At 45.3% G+C, this 15,919-nt stretch overlaps 1 long non-coding RNA gene across 2 annotated transcripts in view; it reads right to left on the reverse strand.

Moving 5' to 3' along the window:
• Positions 1-15,919, reverse strand: part of LOC106502376 — an 83,680-nt gene that overhangs the window by 46,167 nt on the left and 21,594 nt on the right. For both annotated transcript variants that reach the window (XR_001918257.1, XR_001918258.1), the window contains exon 2: positions 10,422-10,607. This is a non-coding gene — a long non-coding RNA (uncharacterized LOC106502376). The remainder of the gene's footprint in view (positions 1-10,421; positions 10,608-15,919) is intronic.

Here is a 15,919-nt window from a genome sequence, read left to right on the forward strand (position 1 = left end):
GGAAAGAATCGGAAGAGTGTGTGTGTGTGTGTGTGTGTATATATATATATATATATATGACTAAGTGACTTTGCTGCACACTTGAAACTAATATGACATTGTAAATCAATTATAGTTCAGTTTAAAAAATGAATGAGTGCATTAATAAATTAATAAATAAACAAAGGCACACAAACGGCCAAGATGAAAAGGAGCTCAGCATGACTAATAACCAGAGGCCTGGAAGCCAAAAGCACACTGAGGGCCCCTCTGGTGGTCCAGCGGTTAAGGGTTAAGAACCCGCCTAACCAATGCAGGGCAGCTGGGTTTGGTCCCTGGTTCAAGAAGACCCCACCTGCCCCGGAGCTACTACGTCCACTCGCCACAGTTGCTAAAACAGAGCTCTGGAGCCCATGAGCTGCAGAGCCGGCGCACCTGGAACCCACGCTCCGCAACAGGAGAATCCACCACGGTGAGAGGCCTGCAGCCACACGCGGGAGCAGCCGCCGCCTGCGGCCCCTGGAGAGAGCCCACGACAGCCACAAAGACCCAGTGAGGCAAAAACCTGCACAAATAATCAGTAAATAAATCTAAAAAGCCCACAGTGAGGTACTCTTTAGGCCTGTTCAGATGCTGTCATCAAAAAGTCAGAAGTTAGCAAGTGATGGATGCTCAGGATATGGAGAAATTGGAATGCTACTGGTGGGACTGTAAATTGGTGCAACGACTCGGAAAAAAAACAGATTTTCCTCAAAAAATTAAGAATACAACTACCATATTACTCAGCAATCTCACTTTACATCCAAAGAAAATGAAAGCAACATCGTGAAGAGCTGTCTGTGCCCCCGTGTTCCCGCAGCACTGCTCACAACAGCCAACATACAGCAACAACCCAAGCGTCCATCCATGGGTGAATGGATAAAGAGAACGCAGTCTGCCTATACAGGCAACAGTTCGGCCATAAGAAGAAGGAAATCCTGCCACTTGTAACAACAGGAACTAGACTCAAGGACGTGGTGCCAAGAGAAACATGCCAAAGAAAAACAAACTGTAGGATCTCGATGGCGCCTGGAATCTAGAACAGTCAAGCTCATGGGAACATACCACCAAGATCGCCGGGCGCTGGAGACATGAGGGGACGGGAGGATCCTGGTTGAAGGGCGCGAGCTTCAGTCATAAGAGGAGTGTGTGCTGGAGAGCTAATGTGTGCACGGAGACCGCAGCTTATAAGGTGCGGTGCACTTGAGATTCGCTAAGCGAGGAGGAGATCTTAGGTGTTCTCACTACAAAACAGAAGGTAAATAGGCTAATTATCGTGACTGGGGGAATCATTTCACAGCGTATACATATATTAAACACCACATTGAACACCCTAAATAGATATAACATTTACTTTCCAATCATACCTCATTAATGCTGGAGGGGAAAACACAACCTGTGGTCTTACTCCTTAGCAAAATGAAACTCTTTGGAGGGCTTAAAGCAATGGTGTGACGTGGGTTAGAACTGTACTTTGTTAGGGCGATGAGGCTGGGGTGTGGGACAAGAGTTTGAGAACAAGTCAGAGCAGAAGCAGAAGGCCAAATGCGATATTTTGACAGAGTGCAGGGAAGAGGAGGTGGTTCCATGGGTCCCCAAAGTAGCCGTGGGACAGAAACGGACGGAAACATTGACGAATACTCACACGGAAGAGTCGGGAAAGGATGATCGGATGGCATTTGATCTGTTAATGTGAAACTGCCAAGAGACAGGCCGTGAAGCACACTCGCCCTTGTTTTACAGCTGCTGGAGTAAGAGACCCAACAACCCAGCCATCAGTTGCAGTTTGCCTTTAGGCGAGAGTTTGAAAATATATGGATTGAATAGGGACCTCCCTTGCCCATTTTATCCATAAAAACAGTCTATGCTTCTAATATTCAGGAAGATGAAGTAAAAAAGAAAAGTATTATCTCCCTCAAGTGAAAAAGCAAACCTAACTTGTTATAGATTTAAAACCTTTTATTTTTTCCATTGAAAATGTGTTGCTTTTGAAAATGTGATTTTGGTTAACTGAAAGTGTCATTGCCAAAATATGTCAAACAAGGTTCTCCTTGGAAATAAAATACACCAAAGGCAAATCAGTGACTTCCTGAAGAGATGTAAAGTGTAGTTTGCTCTCCGTCTCTCCTCCAGTGTCTCCCCCTGTTGATCTGGGGGTACTGGATTATTCTTCAAACGTATCAGAGAGAGAGAGAATTCATAACGCCCCAAGTCTTTGATAGCTAAAGGAGTTTGAAGATGAGGACGCGCTGCACTTTCAAGAGCAGAGTACTTAAATGCCACCTTTCAAAAGCACCCAGAGGTTTGGGGAATCAACAAGCTCCAAAAAATACATTATGTGCTCTCTGGAGGGAAATTAAAGCACAAATCAAAATTGTTGGGAGGAACATTAGTACCTTCCAAACTGCACACACGTGCTGCGCTCACAGTCCCCCCAGGCCTGAAGCCAATAACCCAGAAACTACTTTCAACACAAGCCAACAAACCAGGGCAGGTCAGAGGGGCAGCTCCCTGGAGGGGCGCTGCGATCCCCTCCCTGCAAGCCTCTCACGCAGCAGCCCCCAGCCCCTGCCGGCACGGAGAGGCCAGCGCTCCTCGCTGCTCTGGAAGCTCACTTCCCCCGCCTCTCCCGCTGGCCCACATGGCAGCTTTGCTGTTCATTACAGCTGCCGGTCACACACCTAAGACGGTGTTGGGAGTGAGTGTGATTTGGTTCAGAGGGAAATTTACACACGGCCTTTTGTAAATAATTTAGGCTCCGAAGGTGATGCGGAAAGAGAGCCAGATACGTACCCTCTTTAGAGTTGTAGAATGCACAGTAACGTAGCGGCTGTGTGATACACAGTAGTCGATTCTCATCAGAGCATAATGCTCATATAAGCAACTCCTCTCTCTATACTTCACAGTCACAACTGTCCATTTCTATCTTCAAAGTCAGCATTTACGGATCCATCCATTCAGCTCACACCTATTAAAGCCATACTGTGTACAAGGCTGTGTACTGGATTCAGTGAGAAAACTCAAGATGAATAAGACCCCAATTTTTCATAGAAGAGCTGACAGTATAGTGTAGAGGCTAAATCCCTGGACTTCTGGAGGGAAAACAGTCTAAGTATCAAGTCTGGTTGTCAACCTTGGGCAAGTCTGTAAGTCTCGCAGAACTCCGCTCTCCTTGCCTGTAACATGAACACAATAGTAATATAAACCATACAGGCCAGGCATGCGGACGGGCAGACGTGGAGCCGCAGAGTCCAGCACAGAAAATGGGAACCCAGATCAGTCTGCCTCAGGGTCACAGGTGAGCACCAGCCGAGAGAAGTCTGGAAATGCGATTGGGGATAAGACCACGCATGGCCTTGAATACCAGGCAGATGCGGGCCTCTGGTGTACCCCGGGAGGCTTTTTTGTGCAGGAAGAGACATGGATAAATCCATGCTTCAGATGAATAACCTCAGGTGCAATATGACAAAGAAAGAAGACAGAAATGAAGTCAGTCAAAGGGTAAGAAAAACACACAAGCTCAGACCAGATCACAAAGGATATCCTCAACATGACCCCAAAAACAGTGAGAGAAACCGACATGAACGGATAGTCCACAAAAGAATCGGCTCACACTCTCCAAAAGTGTCAAGGTCATAAAGAATAAGGAAAGACTGAGGAAGTGCCACATATCGTTGAGAATCAAGGATTCATGGTAACTAAATGCAATGCGGATGCTGGAACATGTCAAGGACATTCCTGGGAAAACTGGTGAAATTCAAATAAAGACTACAGCTCAGTAAGTGATATTGTACAGCTGTTAATTTCCTGATAAATGCGTCATGAGTAGGTGAGATGTCAATGTTGGGGAAGCCAAGTGAAGGGAATAAGAACTTTCCGTATTACTCATGTAAACTTTTTCAAACCAAAGGGTGTTAAGTCTAGGCAAGAGAAGATAAGGGTCTGAATCACAGTAGAGGTTCTAAGAACTGGAAGAAGATGAGGCAGAACTGCTGAGTTGGATACTGACTGGTATTCGTAGGGTGATGGGGGAATCACTGAGAATCTGACTCAAGCCTCAGTGACTGAACTGAGCTATTATTTTAAGGAAGTCTTGGGAAGAGATAGGTTTTAAAGGAGGGGTAACGAGTTCTCTCTTGCACGTGCTGAGTTGTGGATGTTGAAAGGTTCACTGTAGATATTGATGGGAAATAATACGAAAGGCAGAGGGAAAGGTGAGACAAGCGTTATAGACATGGTCTGTAACGACCACGTCCATCCAGTACACACGTAGGTAACAGCTGCATCTACAGGAGCGAATGCACTTAACAAAATGTTAAATATGGGCAGTGACGGCGTGAAGAAAAAATACGTGAATGGACACTTTTTATTTTTAGGATTTAAGAAGCAGATAAAAAGAGACTAACCACATTAGAGCTCCATTTCTTTCATTAGGAAAAAGCTAATTTTCAAAAATATAACAGATTTAGGGTAAAATTAGGTTTCAGAAGACATCAGTCTGCACTGCCATAATGGAGGTAATTAGTGATGGGCATTAACCAAAAAATAAAAGAGAAAACTAAGGGTCATAGGCCAGTTCTTTCAAATAAATAGAAACATTTCAAGAACTATGTTAATGGAGAAATCCAGCTTGGGATCTGAAATCTCAGTAGCATGTTTTAAAAGAATTTGACTGTGCTTTTTACCATTAACCTTAAAAGGTAAAACCCTAACTCTGCAAACATACTTTTTTCCTATAGAATTCTATTATTCATTTAGGAGAATAAGAGATTGAAAATGAGATGAGTTTGGATTGTCATGCATTTTAGGAAAATTTGCTCAAGAAAAGTATGATATTTTAAGTTTTCCAAAAAAGAGTTTCTTCACAAATATTTTGAACGTGTTTGCCTATGTCTAAGGCTCACAAATCATAAGTTTACACTTTGGTGAGCCTGTTCTGAAAATGGATGGCCTCTGGTTTGGCAGCTTCCCGATGCAGCTGGAGCGTGGCCTATCTACAGAGCCTGCATTTCAGGGAGCGGCTCCTCCTCCAGCTCTACAGGATTCTCAAGGGTTTTGTCATGCTCCCATACCCTTGGCACCTGGGCCTCTCCCTTGGGATTTGAACCAGTAACTGAGAAAATCATTTAGACTCTGTGGCAAAGAAAACTAGACGCTGCAAGGCTTGAAGGTGTCAGCAGCCATGCTTTCTGCAAGTCTACATTTAAAGATGATAATAAACCAAAATATAGAGTATTTTTATGAGGCTTCCCTGGTGGCTCAGACGATAAAGCGGCTGCCTGCAATGCGGGAGACCCGGGTTCAACCCCTGGGTTGGGAAGATCCCCTGGAGAAGGAAATGGCAACCCACTCCAGCACTCTTGCCTGGAAAATTCCATGGACTGAGGAGGCTGGTAGGCTATAGTCCACGGGGTCGCAAAGAGTCAGACGTGACTGAGCAACCTCACTTTCACATAGATTATTTTGTGATTGGAAATGACCCAAAGGCATCATCGTTCCAGCTGTTGCTGATGCACAGAAGCATCCCTGCCCCTTTCCAGCTCTGTGCAGGCGCGTATTAGCGGCTCCAGTGAGCCGTGCAGCAGGCTCCCCCTCTCCTGCCCAAGTAGCGGCAGAAGACTATTTCTGTCAGATGCAGCCATGTCGGCTGAGACTAGCACTCCCAAGGAGCACGCCTGGCCAAGGGGACTCTTAGTCTTCTCACGAACTTAGTCCACTGTTAACAAAGCCAGGGGAGGTGATGAAATTCTAGCTGAGCTATTTCAAAACTATTTCAAATCCTAAAAGATGATGCTGTTGAAGTGTTGCACTCAATATGCCAGCAAATTTGGAAAAACTGCCTTGGCCATAGGACTGGAAAACGCCGTTTTTCCTTCCAATTCCAAAGAAGAGCAATGCCAAAAAATGTTCAAACTACCACACAATTGCACTGATCTCACACACTAGTAAAGTAATGCTCAAAATGCTCCAAGCCAGGCTTCAACAGTACATGAACCAAGAACTTCCAGATGTACAAGCTGGATTTAGAAAAGGCAGAGGAACCAGCGATCAAATTACCAACATCTGTTGGATCATCAAAAAAGCAAGAGAGTTCCAGAAAAACATCTACTTCTGCTTTATTGACTATGCCAAAGCCTTTGACTGTGTGGATCACAACAAACTATGGAAAATTCTTAATGAGATGGGAATACCAGACCACCTGACCTGCCTCCTGAGAAATCTGTATGCAGGTCAGAAAGCAACAGTTAGAACTGGACATGGAACAACAGACTGGTTCCAAATTGGGAAAAGAGTTCACCAAGGCTGTATATTGTCACCCTGCTTATTTAACTTATATGTAGCGTACATCATGCGAAACTCTGGGCTGGAAGAAGCACAAGCTGGAATCAAGATTGCCGGGAGAAATATCAGTAACCTCAGATACACAATGACAGCATCTTTATGGGAGAAAGTGAAGAACTAAACAGCCTCTTGATGAAAGTGAAAGAGGAGAGTGAAAAAGTTGGCTTAAAACTCAACATTCAAGGAAACAAAGATCGTGGCATCCGGTCCCATCACTTCATGGCAAATAGATGGGGAAACAATGGAAACAGTGAGAGAATTTTTAGTTTCTTTTGCTCCAAAATCACTGCAGATAGTGACTGCAGCCACAAAATTAAAAGATGCTTACTCCTTGGAAGAAAAGCTATGACAAACTTAGACAGCATATTAAAAAGCAGAGACATCACTTTGCCAACAAAGGTCCATCTAGTCAAGGCTATGGTTTTTCCAGTGGTCATGTATGAATGTGAGAATTGGACCATAAAGAAGGCTGAGCACCAAAAAATTGACGATTTTGAACTGTGGTGCTGGAGAAAATTCTTGAGAGTCCCTTGGACTGCAAGGAGATCCAACCAATCCCTTCCAAAGATCAGTCCTGAATATTCATTGGAAGGACTGATGCTGAAGGACTGATACTTTGGCTCCCATGATGCAAAAAGCTTAGTAATTAGAAAAGACTCTGATGCTGGGAAAGATTGAGGGCAGGAGGAGAAGGGAACAACAGAGGATGAGATGGCTGGATGGCATCACTGACTCCATGGACATGAGTTTGAGCAAGCTCTGGGAGTTGGTGATGGACGTGGAGGCCTGGCGTGCTTCAGTCCCTGGGGTCGAAAAGAGTCGGACACGACTGAGTGACTGGACAATAACAAAGAGGAGTCTTCTCTGGTTATTCTTTTAAACCATTTCTAATGAGTCCTTGCGCCCGAGGAAGGATTTGTTTGTTGAATCTGAACTCCTAAAGACAGGGGCTTCATTTCTCTTTCCTGTCTTTCTTGGTGTTGGGGTTAATGCATCATCTGCTATCTAATCTGGACCAGGGAAGCATTCCTCTCTCTCTGGCATGGCTCTGCACGGGGGGGTTGGTTTTCTGAAGAAACAGTCTTATTTTCAAAGACAAAGGGAAAAAAACATACAATTTGTGATACACCTAGGGAAAAAAAAAAGAGAGAGTTTTGGGGCCAACCAAAATTGTATGTGAATCTCTCCTCTGCCACACACTAACTTGGTGACCTTGAATCACTTGCTTAACCATTCTGAACTTGTAATAATAACTAGCACTAAACCGTTTTCAGTGTTTACAAGGCAGCTACTGTTTACCCCCTTTTTATAGATGAGGAAACTGAGGTTTAGAAAAGTTTCCACTTGTCAATGGACACTGCATGGTGGACTCCAAATCTTGTGCTTAACCACCAGCTGACATTACCTGACAATGCCTGTCTCATAAGAATTGTAAAAATCAGGAAGATTTTGCAGGTGCTGTGCCTGGCATTCTAAATGTGACGGTAGTGATTATGATTCGTTCTGAAGAACGAAGTCTATGTTTTTCTCTTCTTTTTTATATGTCCAACTCTAGGCTGCAGGAATCAAATGTTGATCACTTTGAAACACAGAGATCCCTGCAAGAGAATCGGGTGCCACTCAGGCACGGTGTCTTTGCTGTTGTTTCGTTTTAATGTTTGCATCAAGAAGTAACAGTCAAATTAACCCTTCTATAGACAGTGTCTATCGGGTAAATGTAGGTTGAGCGACAGGGTCACTAGCTAACCACCAGGGGATAGGATAGCCCGCGGGTTGGGTTCCGACCTTCTCGACTCAGAAACGCCACAGAAGCCAGAAAGCAGGGTGGACGAGGCCCGTTTCGGTGGCGAGAGATTTATCCTCAGCGTCCCTGAGGGGCCCTCACGCTGCCCTCATCTTCTCTCTCCATCCGCTGGGTTTGTTACTCCAGCCCCTGTTCCTTTGAGCCCAGAGAATCCTGGGCTTGCCTTGGAAACAGACATCTTGCCACAGCTAACCAAATGAGCGAAGCAAAGATATGGCACGTGACAGGCAAACAGGCAGTTGGTCTCTCTGATGACGTGAACAAATTTAATGACAGAATCCACTAGGGACAAGTGCCTTCTTCTTTCCCATCTCGCTCAGCGTTTTCCCCTCAGCCATACTCTTGGTATAAGTGAGAATTAAAAAAATCTTTCCAACACTCAATATCAAATACTTCCTCTCTGTGCTCAGATCTTTGGGACAAAGTTTCACTGCTACCTGACTTCACACCCAAAAGCTGCCCATAGTTTCCTTCCCTAAGACATGAAATGTAATTATTGGCCTGTCACGGCACCTACAGCACGTAGCCCACCGTCACTGTCACGGCGGCACCATCACATGTCAGCGTTGGCCCCAGCAAGGACAGGGCAGAAACGTCCCTCATTCTTCCTGCCCTTTTCAAAAACCACTTGTCACGTAGAGGTTATGTTTTTATTAAAAGAATTCATCTCTTTTTCGAATTTCTATGTCAAATGAAGCATTGTAATTGGACAATGATGTTTTTTGTCCAATCCACTATGGACTCAGACAAGCTAGTTAAATAAAAATTAACTGAAGAAACAGAAGTTACTTTTATTATATACTACTACTCCAGGAGGTAGTGAAGGATGGGGAAGCCTGGCTCGCTGCAGCCCATGGGGTCGCAAACAGCTGGACAATGACTCAGCGACTGGACGACCGCAGCGGCAACTGCTCACTCTACATGCATTCTGACGGAAGCCTGAAACATGAGTTCAGACGTCTTGGCCGTGCCTGACCTTACTCATAACTGTGTTTACACGAATGTGTCTATGTTTGCATCAGACAACGCATCCAGGGTCTGACACAGAACCATAGACCAAAACACTGCAGTCAGTCTAGGGGATGAGAGACAGCGTCTCCACTTATGAGACTGGGATGATAATGGCTCCATAGATTTCACATCAAGATCAGAGTTCACAGATATAACAAACCCAAGGCATTCAGTATTTAGGGAATGTTAGCTCTTGATATATGGCATATGTCTATGTTAAAACTACCTACACACACACACACTCACACACACACACATACTCTCACACACACACACACTCACACACACACATTCACACTCACACACACTCACACACACATACACACACTCACACACACAAACACACACACTCGCACACACACATTCACACTCATACACACACTCACACACACTCACTGTCACACACACTCACACACACACAAACACACACATTCACACTCACACACACACTCACACACATACACACACTCACACACACACAAACACACACACACATTCACACTCACACACACACTCACTGTCACACACACATACTCACACACACACTCACACACACTCAAACACACACTCGCACACACATTCACACTCACACACACACTCACACAAACACACACATTCTCACACACACATACACACACAAAACACACACTCACACAAACACACACTCACACACACATTCACACTCACACAACACACTCACACACACATACACACACACATACTCTCACACACACACATACACAACACACACAAACACACTCACACACACACTCACACTCACACACACACATACTCTCACACACTCACACACACATACACACACTCACACACACAAACACACTCACACACACATTCACACACACTCTCACACACACATTCACACACACACTCACACAAACACTCACACACACACACACTCACACACACAGTCTCACACATACACTCACACACACACACATACTCTCACACACACTCACACACACACCACACACACTCACACACACACACACACACTCACACACACTCTTACTAAATCATCTAAAGGGCATCCTCAGAGATTTAAATGTGGAATTACTGACTCAACCAAACCTCAGAAAATTATTCAAGGTCGTTTAAGAGATGCTTCAGGGTCACCACTTCTGCAAACAGCCATTCTCTTAGAAGGCAGTGGTGAAATTCAGCAAGGCTTCGCTGATTTGGGGGCTGGTGACCTGGAGAAGCAAAGAAAAGGAGCAGAGACCCTTACCCACTCTGCGTTGCTTGTGTCCAGGCAGAACTGATGGAGCTGTGAGCTTTGGTGACCCCACACCGACAGGGAGGCCTGGCGTGCTGCGCTTCATGGGGTCGCAGAGAGTCGGACACGACTGAGCGACTGCACTGAACACAGTTCTCTGCGTTTGGGGAGTGCTTGTGCAGCCATCAGACTGACCCCCTGGGAAAAAATGGGAAAACAAATCAGCAACAGGCAACACTTTTGTCAGTTTCTATCAGTTTCAGCGACCCCTGCCTTTCCATTACTGGTCTCCAAGAGAACATGTGACTTGCTGGGCAGATGACTAATTTGAGAGTCACAGCAGTTAACTTCACTTATCAGGATTTCCTTCAGATTTGCTCCGAGAAGAGTATTGCAGGTAATGGGGTGAGCTTTTAAATCAAAGACACTTAAATCGGATCCCCAGGTGGACACCTCATGGATTGAGTAAATCCAGAAAAGTTACACAGCTTTCTGAACGCCAATTTCCTCATCAGAAATATTTCCTGCCACAAAGGCTTGTTCTTACGAGTTCACATTCACGTATGCAAAGCACCCAGTGTAGGCCTGGCAAGCGGGAGCCAGTTGATAACAGCTTATTTTCTATAAAACACTATTAGCATTTCCATCTACTCTCTGACACTGTTCTAGGTAACTGGTGAATCTAGTAATGCTCTGATCTAACAGAACGAAGGCGTGAAAAGGGCTGCAAATTTATGAATCAAAGATGGTGTTCACACAGCTATTAAAAACTCATGATTTTGGCATGCTCTAAAGTCATCTATATTTACTTATACGAAATATTCAGCAAATGCTTTATTTAGATTTTACTAATAAGAGGACTTTCTACAAATCTGCTTTGCTTACATGATAGTCAAATATAGCTGATCACTTCAAAAAAGGGAGCTTGCAGTTAAAGGTCAGTTTTCATGTCTTTAATACAGCGATAGTAGTGCTCTTCTACTAGGGTTGTTTTCAAACTTAAGAGAATGCCCCAAAAGCACAAAATAAAACTTACAGAATACTGTAAGTTGTGAGCTTTTTTTTCACTATTAACTCAACAATGGTCGTTCTTTGCCCATTACCCAATTAGTAATTTGCTAATTGTTCTTCCAAATGACTACATTGACTGTGCATGACATTTTAAGTAGTTACAACAAGTCACAACAATAAACATCCCTAAAATGATAAAATTTAGCAAACCAGTCTCCCATATGTCAGAGGACATTCTAGTTTCTAAAAAAGTCAAAATAAAGTTATACAATGAACAAAAATAGCCAGATTTGTAAAAAGTAGACCCGTGGCTGGTGGTGAATCAAGTTCTTTCATTTTGGAGTGTTTATATGTGCGGTGTGTTGAGCAATCACTTCTTACACAAAGCCCCAGATGCCTGACGCTCTGTGTAAACAAGCTGCCCTCTGCTCTGCTGAAGTCAGAAACTCTTGCACAACCATTTGGTGTGTCCTTTTGGTCCTACAGTTTGTCAGCTTTTGGCTTGTGGGTATAATCTGACGTCTAAAATTTGCCAGTTTAATCAAATACATCCCCATATTTACTCAAATTAACAAGAGTGATACTTTTAATTATACAAGGCTTATTCCCTGGACCTATTTGAAAATGCGATGAACGCTGTGGGTTTTCTCTGCATATGACACGCACACACACAAGATTTTGAAGGTTGCTTCAGGAATCATCCAGGCACACAGCAGATTAAGTACCCTTGATGCAGACAAAACAGGTGTGTCCTTGAGGGTTCAGGGAGGGCAAGTGGTGAGCTGCATCTGTGTACCACACTCGCCTCTGTATACCTGACTAGCACGGGGTCCTGATAACACAGGTTCTCAGCAAATATTGAAACAATGAAAGAAGGCATGAAAAATGAAGTACGAAGAACAGGCAGAGAACAGTAGAGGAACCCTGAGGCTCTGTTTTATGAAAGCATAACCAAACTCTCCCTTCCAAACGTCCACGCCCTTGGAGACAGGCATTCTGCTCGGCTCCATCAGCACAGCCGCCGTGCTCTGGGGACCTGGAAGAGGTGACGGTCTCACAGAGTGACTGATTCACAGCTGAGAGAGTGTGTCTGGGACACGTGGGTCTCACGAGATCGCAGGTTTTCCTCGCTGAGCTCAGCGACGTGTGACTCTTGCCTCATTCACAGGTAACACTCTAGCTTGCTGGCCGCTGACATCACAGCCGTTTACTGCACACCACAAAGGACGAACCCTCCCCTAGCGCCAGGCTGTCTGACAGCTTCTGCAGGTGTGCGAGGAAGACACTCACCGACTCAGCGTCCCCTCTCTGGGGCAGGGACCTTTCCTGAGAGGAAATTCTAACCGCGTTGGTTGTTACACATACCTAATTGTTTGTTATTAGGAATCAAGACTGCCGGAGAAATATCAATAACCTCAGATATGCAGATGACACCACCCTTATGGCAGAAAGTGAAGAGGAGCTAAAAAGCCTCTTGATGAAAGTGAAAGAGGAGAGTGAAAAAGTTGGCTTAAAGCTCAACGTTCAGAAAACGAAGATCATGGCATCTGGTCCCATCACTCCATGGCAAATAGATGGGGAAACAGTGGAAACAGTGTCAGACTTTATTTTGGGGGGCTCCAGAATCACTACAGATGGTGACTGCAGCCATGAAGTTAAAAGACGCTTAGTCCTTGGAAGGAAAGTTGTGACCAACCTAGACAGCATAATAAAAAGCAGAGACATTACTTTGCCAACAAAGGTCCATCTAGTCAAGGCTATGGTTTTCCCAGTGGTCATGTATGGATGTGAGAGTTGGACTATAAAGAAAGCTGAGTGCCGAAGAATTGATGCTTTTGAGCTGTGGTATTGGAGAAGACTCTTTCAAGTCCCTTGGACTGCAAGGAGATCCAACCAGTCCATCCTAAAGGAGATCAGTCCTGAGTGTTCATTGGAAGGACTGATGTTGAAGCTGAAACTCCAATACTTTGGCCACCTGATGCAAAGAGCTGACTCATTGGAAAAGGCCCTGATGCTGGGAAAGATTGAAGGCAGGAGGAGAAGGAGACACCAGAGGATGAGATGGTTGGATGGCATCACCGACTCAATGGACTTGAGTTTGAGTAACCTCCGGGAGTTGGTGATGGACAGGGAGGCCTGACATGCTGCAAAGAGTCAGACACGACTGAGCGACCCATCTGAACTGAACTGTTTGTTGACCACGCCCAGCCCTAGAATCTATCAGCTCCTTCTGTTGGTCCTCCAAGGGCACCCCGAACCCCTAGAGAAGATGTGGACAGACTCTTGTCCACAGATTTCTACTGTGCACAGCTGTGAACGTGAGGAGAAAGTACAAAATGAAGAAGCCTCCGGAAAGCAGAAGAGAAGTAAAATTTCCCGACGATCCACCGTGGAAGCTTCCCATCACCACCCTGCATCTGTCTCCTCCTTTCCAGCCCCAAAGTGCTCCTATTTCTAAGTCTCCCAATAGTTGTGGCTACCAGAAACTCCCATCACACATCAAGCAGACAGCAGAAGGTGGAAATAAGGCAGCCACTGGGCTGGTTGTCTGGGACGTTCTTATCAATTCTGTGCAAGGGAAGCAGCATTCCCCTCACACCCTCAGAATTCCAGGAGAAGGGCTTCTGAAAGCCTAACCGATAGAAACCGCAAGTGGACAACTTTTGTGATGAAATATTAAAAGCAGAAACGACTTCTCCCTCGTTGATTCTTCATATTCCTTTTTTTTCCCTTTTGAAAATACTGAGTGATTACGTTTTCTCCAGGTATTAATACCTACCCATCTAACAGTATTTAAAATGGAATAGGACTAAAATTGTGTGTCTTTCCCTCACTCCACGGAATCTCCACCCCCGCCTAGCTCCAAAATGGCACAAGGCAAAGAAAATAAGCAAGACAAAGGACTTGCCACTTCTTAGCAATCCTCACTTTCCCTTCCATTTAAGATGCAGCGTAGCAGCTGAGAGTGAAAGCTGGGAAGGACGAGACCTTCATTTGTTCAGGACTCTGTAGTAACTAAACATTAGGTAGTTGCCTTGAGGAGACGCAGCAAGCCTATTCACTGTGAGCGGCGGGGCCGAGACTGCTGGGGCAGGAACTGCGGAGGCTGTGTGCTCCTCCAGCCTTAGCCTGGCCTGAGTCTGCTGTGATGCTATTCCCTTCCCTCCAAGTGTTCACACACACACACCCGCGTGGACTCTGCACACGACGTCACTGGGAGGGGCTGCGTCTGGTAGCCCAGGTCACAGGGTCCAGAGGGTTAATTTGATTCCTCTTCATCTAAAAACAGAAGGGAGCTCTGACCACAAGCCCAATATGCAGTGGTCTGATGCTATTCTAATGATGATAGCTCTGAGACTCCTCGGACTCGGGCGTCACCACCAGGCCACGGGGACAGGCCACAGGCTAGCTTGGCTTGGGTCAGTGTCCAGGACAGGCATCTTCAAGGTGCGCCCTTGGGTTTGTCTGCCCTTATTCTCTAGGGTCCCTCACATGAACCCTGGCTGCATAACCCTGACCTGCTGTGGAGACCGAGGGGATTCCGTCAATAAATCTCATCATACATGAATACCTGAGGATGGCCCAGCAGACCAGCTGAAGAGCAAGTTCTGAATTCCAAAGACATGCTTCCTGAGTCTATAATTACGGAAATGATGGTGAAGTCACAGAAGGCTTCTGGGGAGCAGGGAGAAACTTAAGTAAAAGAGTATGCTCCTGGTTATAAACCAAGGCTGACTGCAGCTGTGCGATCTCAATTTGGAAGATAAAACAAAATACACTTTATAAAAGCACAGTTTCCTGGCTTCATATTTGGCATGTCCAGAGAAACAAATTTATAGTAGAACAATCACAGATATTCAGAGAAAGCAGACCATTCAAACACGGCTGCTCTAACCGCACCGGCCAGCGATGACATTTATTAAGCAAACCCATTACACTGCACGGGTACTATGTAACACCCTGTACGAAACACGTGCACACAGAGACAGAGGTCAGACTCCAGACCCCAACAGAGCTATAAAAAGGGAGAGCAGTTTAGTGTTCGCTGGTTGCCTAGAATTAGGGGGAGCAAAAGGGTCTCACAGGGACTCCCCTGGGGGCGCAGACGGTAAAGCGTCTGCCTGTAATGCGAGATACCCAGGTTCAGTCCCTGGGTGGGGAAGATCTCCTGGAGAAGGTGAGGGCAACCCACTCCAGCACTCTTGCCTGGAGAATCCCACGGAGGGTGGAACCTGGTGGGCTGCCGTCCACGGGGTGGCAAAGAGCTGGACTCCACAGAGTGACGTCACTCACTCACTCATTAAGCAACGTGGTGTAAGGTTTCCCTGGAGCAGCATGAAGGTGTTCTAAAGTTGAGGCTGGCAGACGCACACCTCTCTATATAAACTAAAACCCACTGAACTGTGCACCCTAAACATGTGACCATTATAGCGTATAAATTATATCTCAAAAAGGCTGGTTCTAGTCACTAAAAAATCTAGACATCAAAAGTTCAGTGT

This window comes from Capra hircus, chromosome 7, assembly GCF_001704415.2.
Source record: "Capra hircus breed San Clemente chromosome 7, ASM170441v1, whole genome shotgun sequence".
Lineage (NCBI taxonomy): Eukaryota > Metazoa > Chordata > Mammalia > Artiodactyla > Bovidae > Capra > Capra hircus.